This window comes from Camellia sinensis, chromosome 15 (genome assembly GCF_055761805.1).
Source record: "Camellia sinensis isolate YWXY chromosome 15, ASM5576180v1, whole genome shotgun sequence".
Taxonomy (NCBI): Eukaryota; Viridiplantae; Streptophyta; class Magnoliopsida; order Ericales; family Theaceae; genus Camellia; species Camellia sinensis.
Genome location: NC_138975.1, coordinates 24,110,092 through 24,130,481, shown reverse-complemented (window position 1 = coordinate 24,130,481; position 20,390 = coordinate 24,110,092).

The following is a 20,390-nucleotide window of genomic DNA, read 5'->3' as shown; positions in this document are numbered from 1 at the left end:
AGGTTTTTAGTAAACTCACTAGGAGCTATGGCCGAGTTCCGAAGGGACTACAACATCCCTAATGATGTTCACCTTAGTTTAGCCAAACTAGATACTACTCCTTGGGGAAAACAGGGCTTTGTTCCCTTCACCCTTCTTTCCATTATAGAAACCGGACTCAGATTCCCTGTACAGCCTCTTCTCTGTGAGTTTCTTATACAAACCAACCTCTGTCCTACCCAGCTTTCCACAAATTCATACAGCATAATAAACGGCATCGTCGAGCTAAACCATCGGGCTGGCCTTAATCTCGGTTTAGCCGAGCTCTTCCACCAATATTCCTTAAGTTCAAATGAAGATGGTTGGGTTTACTATTTAAGAATAAGGCGTCGGCGTGAAAAGATAATAAAGAATACCCCAGACATGGATGTAAACGACGATGATTTCTTCTGGGTTTTTGGGAACTTCGAAGACCAAGAAGCCCAGATCCCAGGCGACCGAATAAACTAGAATAAACGAGTCACCGGTATAACTACCTCAGCTTAGTTTTCTATTTTCTTCTACCTCGGTTTCCTTATCTTGAACCGTACTAACTGTTGTCTTTTTTACTTTATGCAGATTCGAATTTTCTCAAGTCCCAGTACAGCTACCCCAACTTGAACGCACTTCGCGCCGCACTACGATATCCCAATAGAAGTTGGGCCGAGCTACTAAATTTTGAGCCGACATATAGATACAGTAGTAGACAAAAGACCAGGGTGACTGACTTCCTGTTGGAGCCTTCGCCAGAACCAGATCCAACCTTGCCCCAAGTTAATTTGCTCCCCTTAACGGCGGAGCAAGAGATGGCAAAAAAGAGAGCAGTAAGAGCCCTCCTTACCGAAACAAACAAGCCTGAGGTACCACCGACTGGCCAAACACAAGAGGCCGTGGTAGCCCTGCCAACCCATCAGCGTTCAACATCTCGGGCAAACAAGCGTGCTCGGACTTCCACTACCGAGCCACGTCTTGTCGACGAAGATGAAACCATCCTTCCCCAAAGCTCTCCACCGAGCCCACAACTGAAGCGTGCTCACCAAGCTAGCTCTTCTAAGTGGGCACCAAAGATCACTTTTCAGAACCGTGCTATCACTGACTCTGATTCAGTGGTCGCCGAAAAAGACCATCTGATGGCATTTAACCTTGCCGAAAGCGCTTGCCTTCCAGCCGATATGGAGCATCACGACCATCTGACCGAGCTGAAGGCCATTCGCTCGGACACAAAATCAATGGTGCTGGTAGGTTGCCCTTTTGCTTGTCTTTCCAATTTGTTCATCTTTTTGCTCGGTTTTACTAAAAAGTTTCTAACCACCCTTTTACAGGCCGTGCAGAAAAACCACATCGCTCACAAGCGTGTGTTGGAACTGCGCAAGTCAACAAGGCAGGCCATGGTAGAGGTCACTGCCAAAATCGCCAAGCTAGAAGAGGCGAAGAAGCAAATTACCGAGCTACAAACCGAGAGGGTTCGTTTGACCGGTCTCGTTAGCTCGACTGAAGCAGACAAGCAAAAGGCGGCGGCCGTGATAAAAGATAAATATCTACGCGAGCTGGCCAAGCTCGAGGGAAAAAAGAACGCCGAGATAACCGAGCTTGAGAAGAAGGTTAAGGATGCGGAAGACCGTGGTTACAAGGAGGGGGAGGCCACTTACATCAAGCAATGTGAAGCTGCAAAAGATCTATTCTTCAAATGTGGATGGGCGGCGGCTGCGGTGCAGCTCAGTCATGGCCCAGAGACCGAGGTCTTCCTCAACCCTCCTCCGTATTTTATACCAAGCACTATGGCAGAGTACACTGCTGCCATACAACAAAAATTTCTACAAGAGGAGGACGAAGGTTCTGCTTCAGAAGACAACACCCAACCCGGTCGCCAATCTAACTCCCCAACTCCAGTGGTCTCCATCCCACCTTTGTCTGCTGTGTCTGATGCGGTGTCTTCAACCGAGCTTGACCTAGAAGTGCTTGCCACAACCGAGCTACCTCTGGGTGAAGACCGAGTTGTTATGGACGCTGATTTGGACGACCTCTTCTCCTGATTTTTCTTTTCTTTGTTTAACAAAGGATTTTGTAACCGGGCTAAGGCCCCACCTTTTGTATTTCTGATTTGTACTTATCAATGAAATCTTCTTTTGTTTCAACTGCTAATTCGGTTAACTGCCATACCATGCTTGCATTTACTTTCCAATTGTAATCTAAATGCAGTATAATATTTCCTGGCCAGGATACCTATCTTAGTCTTAACCTTGAAATCTACCTGGTCATACCTGCTAACATCTTCAGCCTAGGTTTTTACCTCGGCTGAAGATCACTAAAAATTATTATTCCAGCCAACCACTTTTTCAGCCTTGATCCTTATCTCGGCTGAAGAGTACTAAAAGTTGGTTATTCCAGCCAACCACTCTTCAGCCTTGATCCTTATATCGGCTGAAGAGCACTAAAAGTTGGTTTTTTTAGCCAACCATGCTTTAGCCTTGATCCTTATCTCGGCTGAGGAGTGCTGAGTGTTGGTTTTTCCAGCCAACCATTCTTCAGCCTAGATCCTTATCTCGGCTAAAGAGCAATAAGTGTTGGTTTTTCCAGTCAACCATTCTTCAAGCTAGATCCTTATCTCAACTGAAGAGCAATAAGTATTGGTTTTTCCAACCAACCATTGTTCAGCCTGGATCCTTATCTCGACTGAGGAGTACTAAAAGTTGGTTTTTCCAGCCAACCACTCTTCAGCCTGGATCTTTAGCTCGGCTGAAGAGTATTAAAAGTTGGTTTTTTCAGCCAACCTCTTCAGTCCAGATCCTAAACCTAGCTGAAGAGAACTCAAAGTTGGTTATTCCTGCAAACTTAGAGTGAAGTGTTTGGTTTTTCCGGCCAAACGTCTTGCAGCCTGGATCCTTACCCTCGGCTTAGGAGAGGTGTTGGTTTTTCCAACCAACCTCTTCAGCCCAGATCCTGATCTTAGCTGAAGAGAGCCCAAAGTTGGTTTTTCCTGCCAACCCTGAGTGAAGTGTTTGGTTATTCCTGCCAAACGTCCTGCAGCCTGGATCCTTATCCTCGGCTTAGAAGAAGTGTTGGTTTTTCCAGCCAACCTCTTTAGCCCAGATCCTAATCCTAGCTGAAGAGAGCTCAAAGTCAGTTATTTCGGCCAACGTAGAGTGAAGTGTTTGGTTATTCCTGCCAAACGTCCTCCAGCCTAGATCCTTATCCTCGGTTTAGGAGAAGTGTCGATTTTCCAGCCAACCTCTTCAACCCGGATCCTAATCCTAGCTGAAGAGAGTTCAAAGTTGGTTATTCCGGCCAACTCTGATTTCATTGCCCCTAGCTCACTAAAACAACTTTTACAGAATAAAACAATTATGCTGAAAAGAAAAACTACTTGTTTTATTGAGGAAACGAAAAATTACAAGTACTTTAAAGAAAAACTAAACATAAAATAGTTTGAGATTGGCACTGTTCCATGGCCTGGGAATGGCTTTGCTGTCTTCGTCTTCCAAGTGATATGTCCCTTTTCCTGCTAATCCAACCACTTTGTAAGGTCCTTCCCAGTTGGGCCCTAACTTGCCATCTCCTGGTACCAGGGTGTTTCCTATTACTTTGTGTAGTACCCAATCTCCTATCTTGAATTGCCGTGGATGTACTGTCTTGTTATACTTTCTGGATAACTCTTGCTGGTACGAGGCAATGTGAACCAGTGCACTTTCTCTTCTTTCTTCTACAAGGTCAAGCTCCAATGCTATGGCTTTTTCATTTAAGTCCGGATTAAAATTTTCACTTCTAATTGTGGGGAGGCCAATTTCCAATGGGATTACTGCTTCCATGCCATAGGCCAAGGAAAAAGGTGTTTCTCCAGTAGACTGCCGAGGTGTGGTACGGTAAGCCCATAAAATATGAGGGAGCTCCTGTGACCATTTGCCTTTTGCTTTTTCCAGCCTTTTCTTCAATCCATCCAAGACGACTTTGTTTGATGCTTCCGCTTGGCTGTTCACTTGGAGGTATGCCGGTGTAGAGTTGTAGAATTCTATCTTGTATTCTTCACAAAAGCCTCTAAAAATTTTGCTGTCGAACTGAGTGTCGTTGTCAGATATTAGAGCTTTTGGTATGCCGAACCGAGTGATGATATTCTGCCAGACGAACTTCTTCACATCTTTCTCCTTTATTGATGCTAGTGCTTCTACCTCCACCAACTTTGTGAAGTAGTCTGTTGCTACAAGGAAGAACTTTCTGTTGCCGGGTGCCGTTGGAAGTGGTCCTACTATGTCCAAGCCCCACATTGCGAAGGGCCATGGGTTGGTTAATGGTAGAAGCTCTCTGGCTGATTGATGTATTTGGTGTGCGAACTTCTGACATTTCTCGCACTTCTTGATATACTTCTCTGAATCTGCTTGCATGTAAGGCCACCAATATCCTTGCGAAATTGCCCTGTAGGCCAATGATCTTCCCCCTTGGTGGCTTCCGCATACGCCTTCATGTATCTCGAACAAGAATGCTTCAACTTTGTTGGGATGAACACACTTTAGGTAAGGTCCTGTGAAGGATTTCTTGTACAAGGCCATTGATGGGGAGAGCCAAAATCGTTGCAACTTCATTCTAATCTTGTTGGCTTCTTTCTTTTCTTCAGGTAAGACGCTGGCTTTTAAAAATACTATGATTGGGTCCATCCATGAAGGGCCTAGTTCGGCGCAACATACTTCAACTACTTTGGGCTCTTCAATGCTTGGTCTTGGCAAGAAGTCGATCAATAATGGATGTGGGACGGATGTATTTGCCATTGAAGCAAAGCCTGCTAGTTCGTCCGCTCTACTGTTTTCTTCCCTGCCTATCTGCTCTATCCGTACTACTTCAAATTTCTTGATCTCTTCTCTGACTAACTCTTGGTACTTACCCATCCTGTCATCCTTTGCCTCGTAGTCGCCTGAAATTTGGTTTACCACCAGCTGTGAGTCACTGTAAACCATAAGCTCGGTGGCCTTCATGTAGAGTGTTGATTTTAGGCCTGCTAGAAACGCTTCGTACTCCGCTTCGTTGTTTGATGTCGGGAAGCCAAGGTTGACTGCTTGTTCCACTATTAGGCCGTCTGGTGAGATGAAGACTATGCCAAGTCCCGCACCGTGCCTGTTGGATGCTTCGTCTACGAAGAGCTTCCACGTTTCTCCAACGAACAGCTTCCAGCAAGTGGAGGGATCGGATGATGCCTTGGGGTCATTAGTGTTACTGGTATTTTCTACAAAGTCCACACTTACTGTTTGCCCTTCATTATCTGATTGTACCAAGTCTTTACTTGTTGATGAGTCTTTGCTTGGTGTAGCATGGTTTGTTTCTTCCTCCTTTCGTTCACTCTGGTCTGTCCTAGGATGTGGCTGGGTATCCTCGATCAGGGGTTGCGCTATTCCGGCAACACTTTCCATCCCCATTTCGGTTGTACCCGTTAAGTCAACTGGGCAGATGTGATGACTTCCTGGTGTGAATTCTGCGACAAAGTCTGCCAAAGCTTGGGCTTTTATTGCGGTTCTGGGTTGAAACTTGATGTCAAACTGTCCCAACTCTACTGCCCACTTCAAGATTCGTCCAGAAAAGTTCGCCCTCTCAAACAAAGCTTTTAACGGAAAAGCTGTGAGGACGACTATGGTGTGGGCGTGAAAGTAATGCGACAACTTCCTTGAGGCCATCATCAAGGCTAAGGCCAGTTTTTCCAATGGTAAGTACCTGGTTTCAGCGCCCAGCAATGTCTTGCTGACATAAAAGATGGGCAGATGTTAGATTCCTTCCGCTCAGACCAACACTGCGCTAATTGCGTGCTGTGAAACTGCCAGGTACAGAAATAGTTCTTCGCCAGGTATTGGGGTCACTAGCAACGGTGGTGAAGACATGTATTCTTTCAAACTTTCTAGGGCGCGGTCGCATTCTTCATCCCACTCAAACTTGGCCTTTAATGCTTGAAAAAATGATCGACATCTGTCTGACGACCGACTTATGAACCGGTTGAGCGCGGCTGCCATACCGGTGAGATGCTGTACTTCTTTTACTGAGTTGGGCCTCTCTAGATCTTGAATTGCTTTGATCTGAGAGGGGTCTGCCTCTATACCTCAGCTGGTTACCAGTAAGCCTAGGAATTTGCCTGATCCTACTCCAGATGCACACTTAGATGCATTAAGGCGCAACTTGTGCTTCTTCAGGATCTGAAACATCTCACCTAGGTCCTTGAGATGGTCATTCTTATCCTTGTTTTTGACTACCATATCATCAATGTAAGCCTCCATTGTTCTGCCTAACAATGGTTCAAACATCTTGGTGACCATCCGCTGGAATGTCGCCCCTGCGTTTTTTAGGCCAAAGGGCATGACCTTGTAGCAATACAGTCCTTTTGGCGTTGTAAAGGATGTGACCTCCTGGTCTGGTTCATACATAGCGATCTGATGGTAACCTCTGTATGCATCAAGAAAGCTAAGTCAATTGTGTCATGCCGTTAGGTCTACCAGTTCGTCTATCCGTGGTAGGGGAAAACTGTCTTTTGGGCACGCCTTGTTGACTGTTTTGTAGTCCACGCAGACACGCCAGTTGCCATTCTTCTTTGGCACTACAACTGTATTGGATATCCACTTGGGATAGTGCACTTCTCTAATAGCTTCTGTCTCTAGAAGATTTCCCACTTCTTCCGCCACTATCTCGGCGTGGTGGAGTGCTGATCTGCGTGTGCGCTGTATAATTGGTCTGGCAGTTGGGTGGACATTCAATTGGTGACAGGTGAAGTTTGGGTCAATGCCAGGCATGTCATACGGCGTCCAGGCAAACACTTCGATGTTTGAGGTCAAGAATTCCATGTCCTCTATTCTCTCAGTGCTGGACATAGATGAGCTAAGCAAAAAGAACTTTTTCGGGTTCTTTTCATCTATTCTTATCTATACCAGGTCTTCCACTAGCTTCTGTTCAGCGGCCTTGCCAACATCTGGGAACAGCTCATTGCTTTCTGGTTCTTTTACCATCTGTACATATCTTTTGGCAGTGCGGCTGCCATTTACTGTGACGAAGCATTGTTTGGACATGATCTGGTCTCCAAAGACCTCTTCAATTATTCTTGCTTCGTTGGGAAACCGCATTACTTGATGGTAGGTTGATGTTACCGATCGCATGGCATGCAGCTATATCCTTCCCAAGATTATGTTGTAAGTGGAAGGGACTTTTAATACCTAGAATTCCACTTGTTTCGTCATGCTTCCTGCTCTAACTGGGAGGATTATCTTACCAACTGGCCACTCTGGCATTGAGTTGAATCCGATCATGTGAGATACGGCGGTGCCAAGTCTTTGTCCTCCAGTTTCAGTTGTTTGAACGTGTCGTAATACATTATCTCACATGAGATCCCTTGGTCAATCAAAATTCGCTTGATGTCGTAATCCTTGACGCGGAGAGTGACGACCAGTGCATCATTATGGGGGCAATATATCCTTGCCAAGTCTCTATCTAGAAAAGACATAACGTTCGTGGCCTCTGTTCTCCCATTTTTAATGGTAGGTTGTGCACTTAATACCACCCTCAAGTGCTCAGCCTTCTTGATCATTCCCCTGAGCTCACATACCCGCTCAAGTTCGAATACCCCATGTATCACGTTAATCACACCTTGAGGTGGGGCGTCGATCGGCATTCCGTTTGGATTGTCATGGTTCTAGAGGGCTGGCTGTGTCCCTCCTTCTACGTACTAGTCCAAGTGCCCAGCTGCCACTAACTCCTCCAGGTGCTGTCTCAACGGTGTGTAATTTTTAGTGCGGTGCCCTTTTTCCTTATGGAAAGTGCACCGAGATCTTTCGTCATAGTCCTTTTGCGCTTCTCCCAACTTAGCTGGCCATCGGACGAAAGGTTCATCACGTATCTCATTGAGAATTCGATAGATCGGTTTTTTGAACACAGTGGTAATGGCAGTGCGGACTCTCAACTCCCTTTTATCTTGGTCCTCTCTGTTGTCCCGCCTGCCTCACCCATTCCTGCTTGGACGTTCTACCGCATTGACTTTTGCCATAGTTTTTTTTATCTGGTACTGCTGATGCACCAGATTTGGCTTTAGCGCGGGCACCATCCTCCTCCACCCGAATATGTTGGTGTACTCTCTCCATTAAGGCCTCCATCGTGAGGGGTGGCATCATAGTGATTGAGTCCCTCAACCTGTTTCCGACTGGAAGACCTCTTTTGTACTCTGCGATGGCGTGATTTGTGGGGCAATCTCCTATCTGGTTGAAAGTTTCCCATAACGACTGTTGTAGGATCTCAATGTCTCCTTGTCGCCCATGTCAATGGAGAGTAGCTGATCGATCTCCACTGGCGTCTTAGTGTTCGTTCTGAACCTAGTCACGAACGCCTCTACCAATTGCGCCCAAAGGGCTATGCTACCTTCTGGTAGCCTTTCGAACCTGGTTAAACCTAGGTCGCCAAGACTGGATGGGAATAGGATGCACATCAAAGCCTCGTTTCGCCGGTATACTGCCATAACCTGGTGAAAGTGGCTAAGGTGCATGTAGGGGTCTGTCTTCTCCTCATACGTGGTGAATTTAGGCTGAAAGAAGCCTGAAGGTAGGGGCGCATTCTCAATCGCCGGAATGAACGGCGAGGTCTGCAGCCTTGCTAATGCTTTGTCTGTCGGTTCGTAAGTAAGGCGCAGTATCGGCATTCCTACCTCGACGCTCCCATGCGTCTGAGGAGCCAACCGCTGAAGGGCTGAAACTCTGCGCGGGTCGCGCGCCCTGTTATCTTCCTTCCATCGTGCCCTTTCTTTTAGCACAGTTCACAAATCGGATGATCTAGGCAATTCCGTCTGCCTGGATGACGTCTGGTGTGTGCGCGAGGGCTGATAGGTGCTTCCCTCAGTATGAGACCTCTCAGTTCTCGTTTTTTCAGACCTGGAGTAACGAGTCCTGGGAGTTCTTGACTGAGTGTCGCCTGTTCTTAGGCTCCTACTCTCTGCTTATGATGGGGTGGTATGCCTACCATGATTTTCTAAGTGGCGAGGGGACGTGTTACTTTTGCACCCCTCCCCTGTCACCACCCTTTTTCCTTTGATCTGGCATTTCATAGACTCCATGTCTGCCGCCATCTTCCTTATTAACTCGTTTTGTTCCTTTACACGATCCTCCAGAACTTGAGGATCGACTCTCCGCCTCTGTCTTTCTGGACTTTGAGAGCGACGGGGGTTGTTAGTCTGCCTCCCCCTTGCATCCCTCCAGGGGTTCTGTCGCTGGGGCTCTAAATCAACCATGGGAAGGATAGAAGGCAAACTTTCGCGCCTCCAACCCCCCTTTGGGGTTTGTCCGTCGATGGCAGACTGCGGCAAATCTTCATTGTGTGCCATTACTTCAAATTAGAGATGAAAAACTTGGTAAAGAGGTTTTGTTCTTTCTGATGTTCCCACAGACGGTGCCAATTGTACATGTACGAAATAATGTTCTCGTACAATCCTGTTGATCAAGTTTGCGCTCCTCCAAACGTCGTCGCTTTACTCCCTGAAAACACAAACGTGAGCTAGCCGGCGGGTGTGTGCCGGATACCTCTCCGATGCCTAAGTCAGCAAAATAGACAAATAGACAAAAAGCTCTATGTATTCGAGAGTCAAAGTTGTGTTACCTCTCCATAGGTGATGTTATGAGCTTTTGTAGGTTCCGTGTGGCACAATCCTAGTAGGACTCTTACTCCTCCATGTATAATCCTCCTAGGAATCATACTCCAGAAAGATAAGACTTATCCTTCAACACCCCCCTCACTGCTTAAACCAAGTGATATGGTTTTACCCCGGTTGGATGGCAGTACGACCGAGCTAACCCAGCTCAGATCTTCCCTTCAGTGCCTGTACCCTAGTTATGCATACTCTAACCGGGCTGTTAACTTAAGACCGAGCTAACCAAGCTTGGTGCTCCAATGCACAACGCCAAGCTAGCCAGGCTCTCGTTCAGTTGTACCTCGGTTGCCTGTTGGAACCGAGCTAATCTACGGCCTGCTACGACTGTGGTAACTGTCATTCCTCTTGGACCGCGCTAATACTACAGTCCACTTGCCAAGCCTTTTTCTATCGCGGCCCATAGAACGACCCATTACTTAGCTCGGCCCAATTTACTTATAAATTACCCTCTTAATACTTATGAGTAATTAACCAAATAAGGGGTTATTTTAACAATGATCTATTTTTATCTTCTCATTTTCAAAACTCAATCAAATAAAATGGAAAAAAAAAAATAATTTCTTTCACCAAGTTATATACATAATAATCAACAGAGTCGAACATTATATTTGATTGTTTTGCTCATGTGGTTTCAAAAGCTCACTCGTTGAGTTTTGAGTCCTTTTATTCCACCTAAGTCGTACTCAAGCCACTTTTAAGTCTAAAATTCAGTGTTAATATGAAAGTGATTGATTTTATAATGTCAACATGAACCCCAAATGATTGATTTGGCAAAAAAAAAAAAAAAAATGCTATGTAATGAGAATTTATATCTCAAAAATTGTTCTAAAAGTGATGTGGACAACTATAATGAATGTGGTCCATTGATATGATTTTCTAAATAGTTTTTGAAAAAGAAATTTGGGGTAAATTATAGTAAACTCTCTTAAATTATAACTCATTTGCACTTTGCCATTGAACTTTAAAACTCAACAATCATTCACCTCAAAGTATCATCTTGTTACATTTAACACCTTCTGTGAGGATTATTAAGAATTTAAACTGAATCATGTCATATGTGAAGTATATGACACACTTACTAATTTTTAAAACAAGAATATCCGTTCTTAGTGATCTAATTTACATTTTGTCTTCCTTATCTTAATAGCAAAATGTAACTAGGATGTATGGTGCCTATAAACAAATCGAATTCATATGACATGCCTAACAATTAAATCATATTTGAACTAGAGAGAAAACATAGCACAAAAACCTAAAGAAACCATTCGTGAACATCTCAAATTAAAAAAAAAAAAAAAAATCACAAATAGACAAAATAAAACAAAAACAAGAAACATTACGTCGTAAAAATTCAACATATTGGTAATATCTTTACCGATATGTGATATCACTAATAAATAATAAAATAATATATGGGATGGTAAATCTAATTATTCAAATATAACAACTTGATCTTAGATAATTCAGTTACTACATCTACATCGTGAGGGTTTTTTTTATTATTATTTTGGATAATTAAGTATCCGGGTAATTCCAGACTAAACACGAGACTCACACAAAGTTTAACTAGAGTCTGGATCGTCTGCCACGGTTTCTTGTGGCGGCTCGTACAGCAGTCCAAAACGACGACTTCTTTTTTTTTTTTTTTAAATTTTTGTTTTGTTCTTTCACCTCTTTTCTTCTTTGTCTAAGCTTTGAATCATAGGATTCAAAGCACCTCACAAATGGATGGACAAAGAGACGAAGTCGCCATTGACAATCAAACAGCTAGGCAACAACGACGGCAATGGTGAGGCAACGACGATAACGGCAGAGACACACCTGAAATCCAAATATAAAAATATGAAAAAAATTGAATCAATTTCCATGGAAAGTAAACAACAAAACATGGAACTTCAATTTTCAATTGTAGAAAAGAAAAAAATTGATCCTAGGTTTGGTTAGCTTCAGCATTTTTTGGTTCTTGAGGATCATAGAAAACATAAAGAAAACGGGTTTTTTTTTGGGTTTGTAGAAACAATCAAAGAAGAGAGAGAAAAGCAAGAAGGAAGGTAAATAAAAAGACAGAGAGAGCAAAATTCCTTGTTCCTTGTTCCTTCTTCCCGGTTGCTTCTAGGTTTTTTTTTTTTTTTTTTTTTTCGGTTGAGGTAGGGGGAAGTTTGGCCCCAAACCCAATCTTCATCATTGTGTTCATCACCTTAAATCAATATTACAGTCCCTTTTTGATTTCTCCTTTGGCTTGTTCATCTCCATCATTAAGCAACAAAGCCAACACAACCCATCTCTTCAAATTTGATTTTTTTTTTTCTTTTTGTTCAAAACTTTTTAACTACCAGTGAGAGAGAGTCATTCAAAATATTCAATACTACTTTGTTTCTCAGCTTCTTCTCTACATCAGATCTAGTTCTTTCCCAAGAATTCCATGAAATCTGGGTTCTTCTCTTCATATGTTAGTCGTTGTTGCCTCGCCGCCGCCATCACCTCCTCTTCATCAAGAAATGTGTAGAGTCATAGGCAGAGAGCTCAACTCCATCAAGAAATATGTAGAGTCATTAGCTTCAGTGATTCCTCCTTCTCCTCTCTTTCTCTCGCCTCTCTGTTTTGTTAGGGTTTGGTTCTAAAACGTTTAAGAGAGAAAAGAAAGAGGGAAAGAAAAAAGAAAAAAAGTCCAAAACAACGTTGTTTTGGGCTGCTGCAGGAGCCACCACAGGAAACCACGACAGACGATCTGAACTCATTTAACTATGCCAACATGGTGATTTGTAATTGGATAGAGAATTTTTTTCCCCTATATTTGCTAATTAAATTAGAGAAGGTAGTGAACCAATAAGAAAAATATGATTGGAGATGCATTCTATAATACCATATTCTAGAGAGAGAGAGAGAGAGAGAGAGAGAGAGAGAGAGAAATATGGAATTATATGTAGGTACCTCCTAGCCAAATAGAATGGATTACAAACTTCTTACTCAAAAGTTCCCATCAGTTTCTCAAGCTGAGTTCCATGCCCTTAAAAATTCTAATCCTTCTAGAATCATAAGATGTGATTTCTATTCCTTATGCTCTTTTTTGCTGCACAATGTGACATTTTTCAAATTAAAAATCAATGAAATTGTCACATTGTACAACGAAAAACAAAAAACATAGGGCAAGGAGATAAAAATTTTGGAACAGATATGTCGTCTCGTCTCGTGATACAAGTCATTTGCACATACATATCCAATATCCAATCAAGTGGCTGTGGTGTCATTTTACCTTTTTAAGTATAACCCTGTCAAAGAAAAAACAAAAAAGCATCACATGTCACACAATTACTTCACATGTTGAAACCTTATTTTCTTTGAACAACATTCTTTTTTTTTTTTTTGATCAGCAAAGAAAAGGAACTTTATTGATGAATTAGAAGACTATTACATCAATAAGAGAAAAGAGAATGATGAGTGCAAAAGGCATCATAGTGAACCAAATCAATCCCAACTAGGTTGGCACCAATAAGGCCGCCTAATCATATGCTATGAACAACATTCTTATATACTTTGTTAGTATTTTCTTCTGCTTTTAATGTTTGTTCTTAGTATATAAACCCTAGGAACTGAAACTGAGTTTTAGGGTTATCATATTTTCTTGGAAAAGAGAGATGGAGTGAGGGTGATTGTGGTTTCTAGGATGAGAGTAGTAGAAGGACAGTCCCCAACCCCTTTCATGGATTGCTACGTCGGATGCTTCATTTTGTGAAACATCATACCTTCTCACACTGCTTATGAATGCGCTCTCCAGTGCCTCAAGGACTGTGTCGTCCCCACAACAACTCAAAGTATCCATGGTGATAAGGTTAGCCACCAATTTTGCAAGCTTGGTTGGGCTTCGTCCTTGTGCTCCAAATTATACATTCTAATATAGCACTCCAAAAAAAAGATGTGAGATTCTTCAAATCATTTCAAAAAGAGTACCAAAATTCGTTAGTAAGCTTCGAGTAAATTTATAATTTTCAAATTGTAAGTATTATGTTTGGAGAAAAGTACATTAACTAGCTTTTTAATATTTTTTTTTTGTGTGTTACATTAGAGTATGTTATATTGGATTATTACGTTTAAAATTACATTAATTGGAGTGTTACATTTGGAAAAAGTACACTAGGGAGTTTCTTTTGTGTGTTACATTTGAGTGTTACGTTTGAAAAAAAATACACTAAGAAGTTTTTTTGGAGTGTTAAATTGTTACCTTTGGAAAAAATACACTAAGTAGTTTTTTTAGAGTGTTACGTTGTTACGTTTGGGAAAAATACGCTAAGAAGTTTTTTAGTGTGTTACATTAAAGTGTTATGTTATTTGGGTGTTATATCAGAGTGTTATGTTTTTGTTCGTAGTGTGGGATTTGTTCCAAGAGAAGGGAAAATCCAAAACCTCTATAATGTGGATTGCCCAAATGTCTAATTTTACATTTTGAGAAACTCACTTTTATCCTTAAAAAATTAAACCCAAATATGTAAGTAACTATCCTTTTGTGTAATTTTCACTTTAAAAGGACCTTTGAGTTCATAAAAAAAAAATTTAAAAAAATAAAAAATAAAAATAAAAAACAATTCATAAGATCACATTTTGAGATTGATTGGTACTTCACCCTTCATTTATTATACTAGATTTTGTAAATTTCCTTTTTATGATTTTAAGTACAACATCAATCTCGATTAGCTCCCAATTTGTTATACTTAGATTTTATAAATTACTTCATTTTAATGATAGATACTTCAAATCTATAACGCTCACAATTTACTATAGGGAGAATTACTTAACAGTGCAATAGGAAGGGGGGGAAAAAATTATACAAACATAATGGGGTGTAATTTGTAACCTCACAACTTTTTCACATGCACCCTACCACAGAATTATTTACACATCTCATGTATTTGTAATGTTTTTTTTTCTCTACTCCACTCTTAAGTAATTCCCCTTTATTATACCTTGGTTTTATAAATTACCTTTTTTATGGCTATTTTGGAATCAGCTTTTAACTCATTTTAAGTCACATCATTTCTCATATTTTTTACATATTTTTTCAAAAAAAAAAACCAAAAAAAAAAAAGTTAAAAAGCGAACTTTTAACCATCTTTTCAAAACAACTTTAAATGTACATCAAATCTATGGTTAACAGATAGCATTGTTTTAAAGGGTTGGGCTTCAAAAAATTGACTCATTAGACTTAAATGTTCTCCAAAGTTGAGATGACAACTTGAGAGAAACAAATTTTTTTTTTTAAATAATATACACGAAAATTTATATAAAATTAACAATTTGAATTATTAAAATAATATCCATGATAAACCTCACGAGGTTAAACAACTAACTCAATCCTTACATCAAACTAATCACTTAGCCTAACAACACTTTGTTTGGTTTCAAAAAATTGAGCCAACTTTTTAGAAAATTGAGTTTTTTTTTTTTTTTTTTTTTTTTAATTTTTAGTCAAAAATTTTAATATTTCAAGATATTTTTATTTTTTAGATGCACCTAATGTCACGCCCCAAACTCGCCCCTAGAAGTTTGGCAACGAGACCGGCCAGTAATCCCAGATTACCACAGGCCTTGCTATACAAAACATAAATAAAAGGGGCTCGCGGAAGCGAAAACAATAACCACTAATAGTCCAAAGAGCTGTGCATTTATATGAACATACATTACATGCCAAAAATGTGTTAATTTACCCACTTACTGTACATCACATGCAATAAAAGATCATATACAACACATAGGCAAAAGCCACAGATACAACAAGACAAAGCTCACAAAACGGCCTTCCAGGCCTAGCTCCGGCTCGGAGCACACAAAACACTGGGTAGGCTTCAAAACAGCGGCTCGGCTCGAGGACCCGCCTAGGCTTGACTTCTAGAATGCTCACCTATAATACATAATTACAAACAATGAGCTAGAGCTCAGCAAGTAACATAACAGTAAAGAGGTTAGTGAACGAAGTCCAACATTTTCATAAATCCACAATAAATCAATCATAAACATATATCAGTCATCAGTCATCATAAGAACATACGTAATGGCATACTCCACAGAACCTTTCATAACAGTCTATCAGTCAACAGTCTACGAGATCTCGTAACTAGTCATGGGCTTGTCCTTCCATGCCGTTCCCCATGACTCATGACGCATGGACCTGCATGTTCCCGCCCCCATGACCCAACTATCTATGGATGCCATACTAGATTCGCAAACTGGACATTCGTTCACAGAAAACATTCTTATTTCGAAGCATAGCATAACGTAATACATTTAAAACATAGTTCATAATAACATATCTTTACAGAAATGTTACTCACAGAGGGTTTCCGAAACCGAATGCACGGTCTTCAAATCTTGACCTGCAAATATCAACATATCACACATTTCTCAATACACATTATCATTAAATCCAGTAATTCATGCACTTCATTCTTTCCTTTACTTCATTTCATGTTCATTCTAATCTTTCTTTACTTTGATTCATACTCATTTCATGTTCGTAAGATGATAAATGATGCAATTAACATGTTAAAATCAAGTCTGCAACTTCCCCAAAATTTTCTTGAAAAAGGCCTTCCCGCTCGAGCGCCACTTTGGCCGCTCGAGCGTACTGTAAAAAGTTCCAAAACTGCTGGGAGGCTGTTTTCACCGCTCGAGCGGGCTTCCCTCCGCTCGAGCGTACAGAGCAAAATCCGAATTTCTGGTTCTTCTTCCAAGCTTCATTCTCCTCTTTACAAAATCACTTTCCACATTTATGAAATCCAAGACCCAAAACACTTAAAACTCATCTTAAATCAACATCAAAACTTCAAATCAAAACCCATATGGAACAATAGAAGTTCAAATCTTGGAGTAAAATAGAAAATCATAAACTTGAGCATAAAAGCTTCATTTCGAAACATCCATGGAGGTTCTTCCTCAAAATATGACAAATATAACCATAAATCATCTATTAATGCCATGCATGCTCAAATTAAACATATTTCCCCTTTCAATCCTCTTATTTAACACGAGATCATTGATGTAACAACCTTATTTCCGGAAATTAGAGGGGAATCCTTACCTTAATCACTTAATTGTAGAAGATTTGAGCTTAACCCCCTTTTCTCTTCTTCTTTCCCTTTCCTTTCTCTCTTCCCCGAGCTCTCTCTCTTTCTCTCCCCAGATATTCTCTTTTTCTTTAGTTTGAGTCAAAATGAGTCAAAACATCCATCCTTATCTATTATATAACAAAATAAACCATTATGCTCAAAACACTTAAGCCAAACATGACTTACGAATCAGACGAAATTCAGTCCTTAATTTATTTCCCCAAATGGCTCTAAAAATTTCCGGTATCACATAGGCGTGCTCAATTTCGTTTTCTGAACCCATTACGGTCATCAATTTCAGTCCCGAAGTCGTAATCTCAACAGGTATTTTCTAAGTTCAACAGATAATCTTCAATTAAGTCATACTAACACATAATTAATTACTGGTAATCATGGTATACGGTTCTGGGTCGTTACACCTAACCTGGATATATTTAAAATATATAATATGTATGGATTTTTTTTTAATTCATCAAATACAAAAATACAAAATATGTATATATATATAAATTCAATACATTTTCGTATTCTTGTGTATTTATTATATTTTAAAAATATTTTTTCACAAATATTTTTATTTTTAAGTGCATTTAAATTTTTAGAAAATCAATCAAAATAAAAATTGCATTTCAAAGAAAAGTATTTTCTGAATTTTTATTTTTATTTTTCTTGTGTTTCAAAAACACTTTCCAGTTAGACCCAATCACTTATTATACTAGATTTGTAGATTACCTTTTAAGGATAAATGCAACATCAAATCTCAATTAGCTCCCAATTTATTATACTTAGCCTTCACACACACACACACACACACACACACACACACACACACACACACACACAAAAACACTTGTATGTTTAAAATGAGTTTTTAGTTTTTTATAAAAAAAATGTGTAAAAAGTAAAGAAAAATAGAATTTTTGACTTTTTTGTATAAGTTATAGACTTTTTATATTTTTAGTAACTTTTTGGCTTTTAGGCTAAAATTGTTACTTCCCAATTGAGGCTAAAAAGCCTTGTTTGGGATGGACTTTTTGATTTTTTTTACTCTTATGAGAGAAAAAAAGAAATGATTATGGTTCAGATGTGACATTTTGTCTGATTGACTTTTTAACTTATTTTGTCATTTGGTGGCTAAAATAACAACCCCCCCCCCCATACACACACACACACAAGTCCATGCCAAACATACTCTTAGATTTTGTAAATTACTTCATTTCAATGATAGACACTTCAAATCTATAATGCTCACAATTTGTCATAGGGAAATCACTTAACATTGTAATAGGAAAATAAAAATTTATACAAACATGATGGGGTGCAACTTGTACCCTCACAACTTTTTCACTTCTACCCTATCACAGAATTATTTATACTTCTCATGTATTTATAATTTTTTTTCTCTACTCCACTCTTAACTAATTCCCCTTTATTATACCTTGATTTTGTAGATTACTTTTTCATGATATTTACATCAAATCTATGGTTAAGAGATAGCGTTGTTTTAGAGGGTTGAGCATCAAAAAATAGATTTATCAAGCTTAAACGTTATTGAGATGACAATTTGAGAGAAATCAAACTTTTTTTAGATGATATACACGAAAATTTCTATAATATTAACAGTTTAAATTATTAAAATGAGATACATGATGACAATTTGAGAGAAATTAAACTTTTTTTAGATGATATACACGAAAATTTCTATAAAATTAACAATTCAAATTATTAAAATGAGATCCATGATAGAACTCACGAGTTTAGACAACGAAGTCAATCCTTACATCAAACTAATCACTTAGCCTAACAACACCTTGCTTGGTTTCAAAAAATTGAGCCAACTTTTTAGAAAATTAAGTTTTTATTTTTTTGTGGTTTTTTTTTGTTTTGTTTTTAGTAAAAAAAAAAATTAATATTTCAAGATTTTTTTTATTTTTTTATTTTTTAGATACACCTAACCTAGATACATTAAAAAAATATAATATTTATGAATTTTTTTTAAATTCATCAAATACAAAAAATATGAAAAAAAAATTAATACATTTTCGTGTTCTTGTGTATTTATAAAATTTTATAAATATTTTACTTTTATAAAGTAAAAAATTTACCTAAAATATTAAAAAAAAAATTCACTAAAACAAAGGTAAAAAATACCCAAAAAAATTTAAAAAAAAATCAAATTTTAAAAAATCAATCAAAACCGAACAAAAGTATCCCAGTCTAATAATCACGAGTAGCCCAATCAATTACGTACAACTCTCATAGTAGGAAGGAATAAATTCCATAAATATCAAACTTGTCTCTATAGAACCTATCTACTAACGTGAACCTGGAGGGCATTGATATCTCCTCCATCCTCAAAGAAGCCACTTTCGCCGTGGCCGATCTCATTGGAAAACCAGAGGTTCATGTGATGGTTATGTTGAAGGGTTCAGTCCCCATTGCTATAGGTGGGATTGAAGACCCGGCAGCCTATGGTGAAGTGGTGTCCACTGGAGGTCTTAACCCAGATGTAAACAAGAAGCTTAGTGCTGCAATTTCAACCATACTTGAAGCCAAGTTGTCTGTTCCTCTTACAAGATTCTTCCTCAAATTCTATGACACTCTGGGCTCCAGTTTTGGATGGAATGGAACCATCTTGTAAATTCAATATACTCTATATATGTACTTGGAAATGCAATGTCAAATATTAACATATGATCAATAATAATAAAAAGTCTCTTACCATAATCTAATGAAAAGTTTGATGCCAATGGGAATTGTGAACTAAATTGTGTTCCAAAACGTATTGTCAAATAGGTTAGCTACACTATGCACAAGTTTCTTCACGTGTAATCCCGTCTTGCGTATGTAGAGAGACAAATAGAGAATCAAATAATCAAACAGAGAGGAGAAAACCAAATAGGGACATAATGCCAAATACTAATAAAGAGACTTAAACCCAATAGTTATCTCAACCAGAGTTCTAATGCTATGCTAAATTACCAATTTTTTCAAAATCATAAGTTGTTAAGAAATGTGTCCAATAATATATATCAAACTATTTAACAATACTTAATACAACAAATTAAGATTTTAGTGATAAAAATTTTGGAATAAAATTACTTTTATGGATAATATATTTTAGTAATCAAAAGTGTCATTATTATATTTTGTGACAAAATTGGATATTTAGTGATGAATTGCTATCTTTTGAGACCAAAATTTATTGTCTAAAAAATAAACCTTTTTTGGATCAAAGTATTTTGTCCCTAAAAGTGCATTTTTATTAGCAAGATTTTCAAAATTTTAGTGCTAATTTTTTTTTAAAACTTTTTTGGACGACTTTTTAACAATTATCTTCGTGACAACAGAAATTGATTTCCGAATATTTTTTGCAACAAAATTTGTAGCTTTAGGGGGAAAAAAATTAATTTTTAAAACTCTTATATATTGTAATGACTATTCAATCAAGTGGTCAATTATATCATTTTTTTTTTAAAAAAAAAAAAAAAATTGCCAAAGATTATTTCTATTGATTTTTCTCTGAAATGGGGAGTATCAGGAAAAAAATAAAAAGAAATGCTCTACATGTTGCAGACTTCAATTTTTCGAGGACTACAATTTGTTGGTAGTATACAAATATTATATCT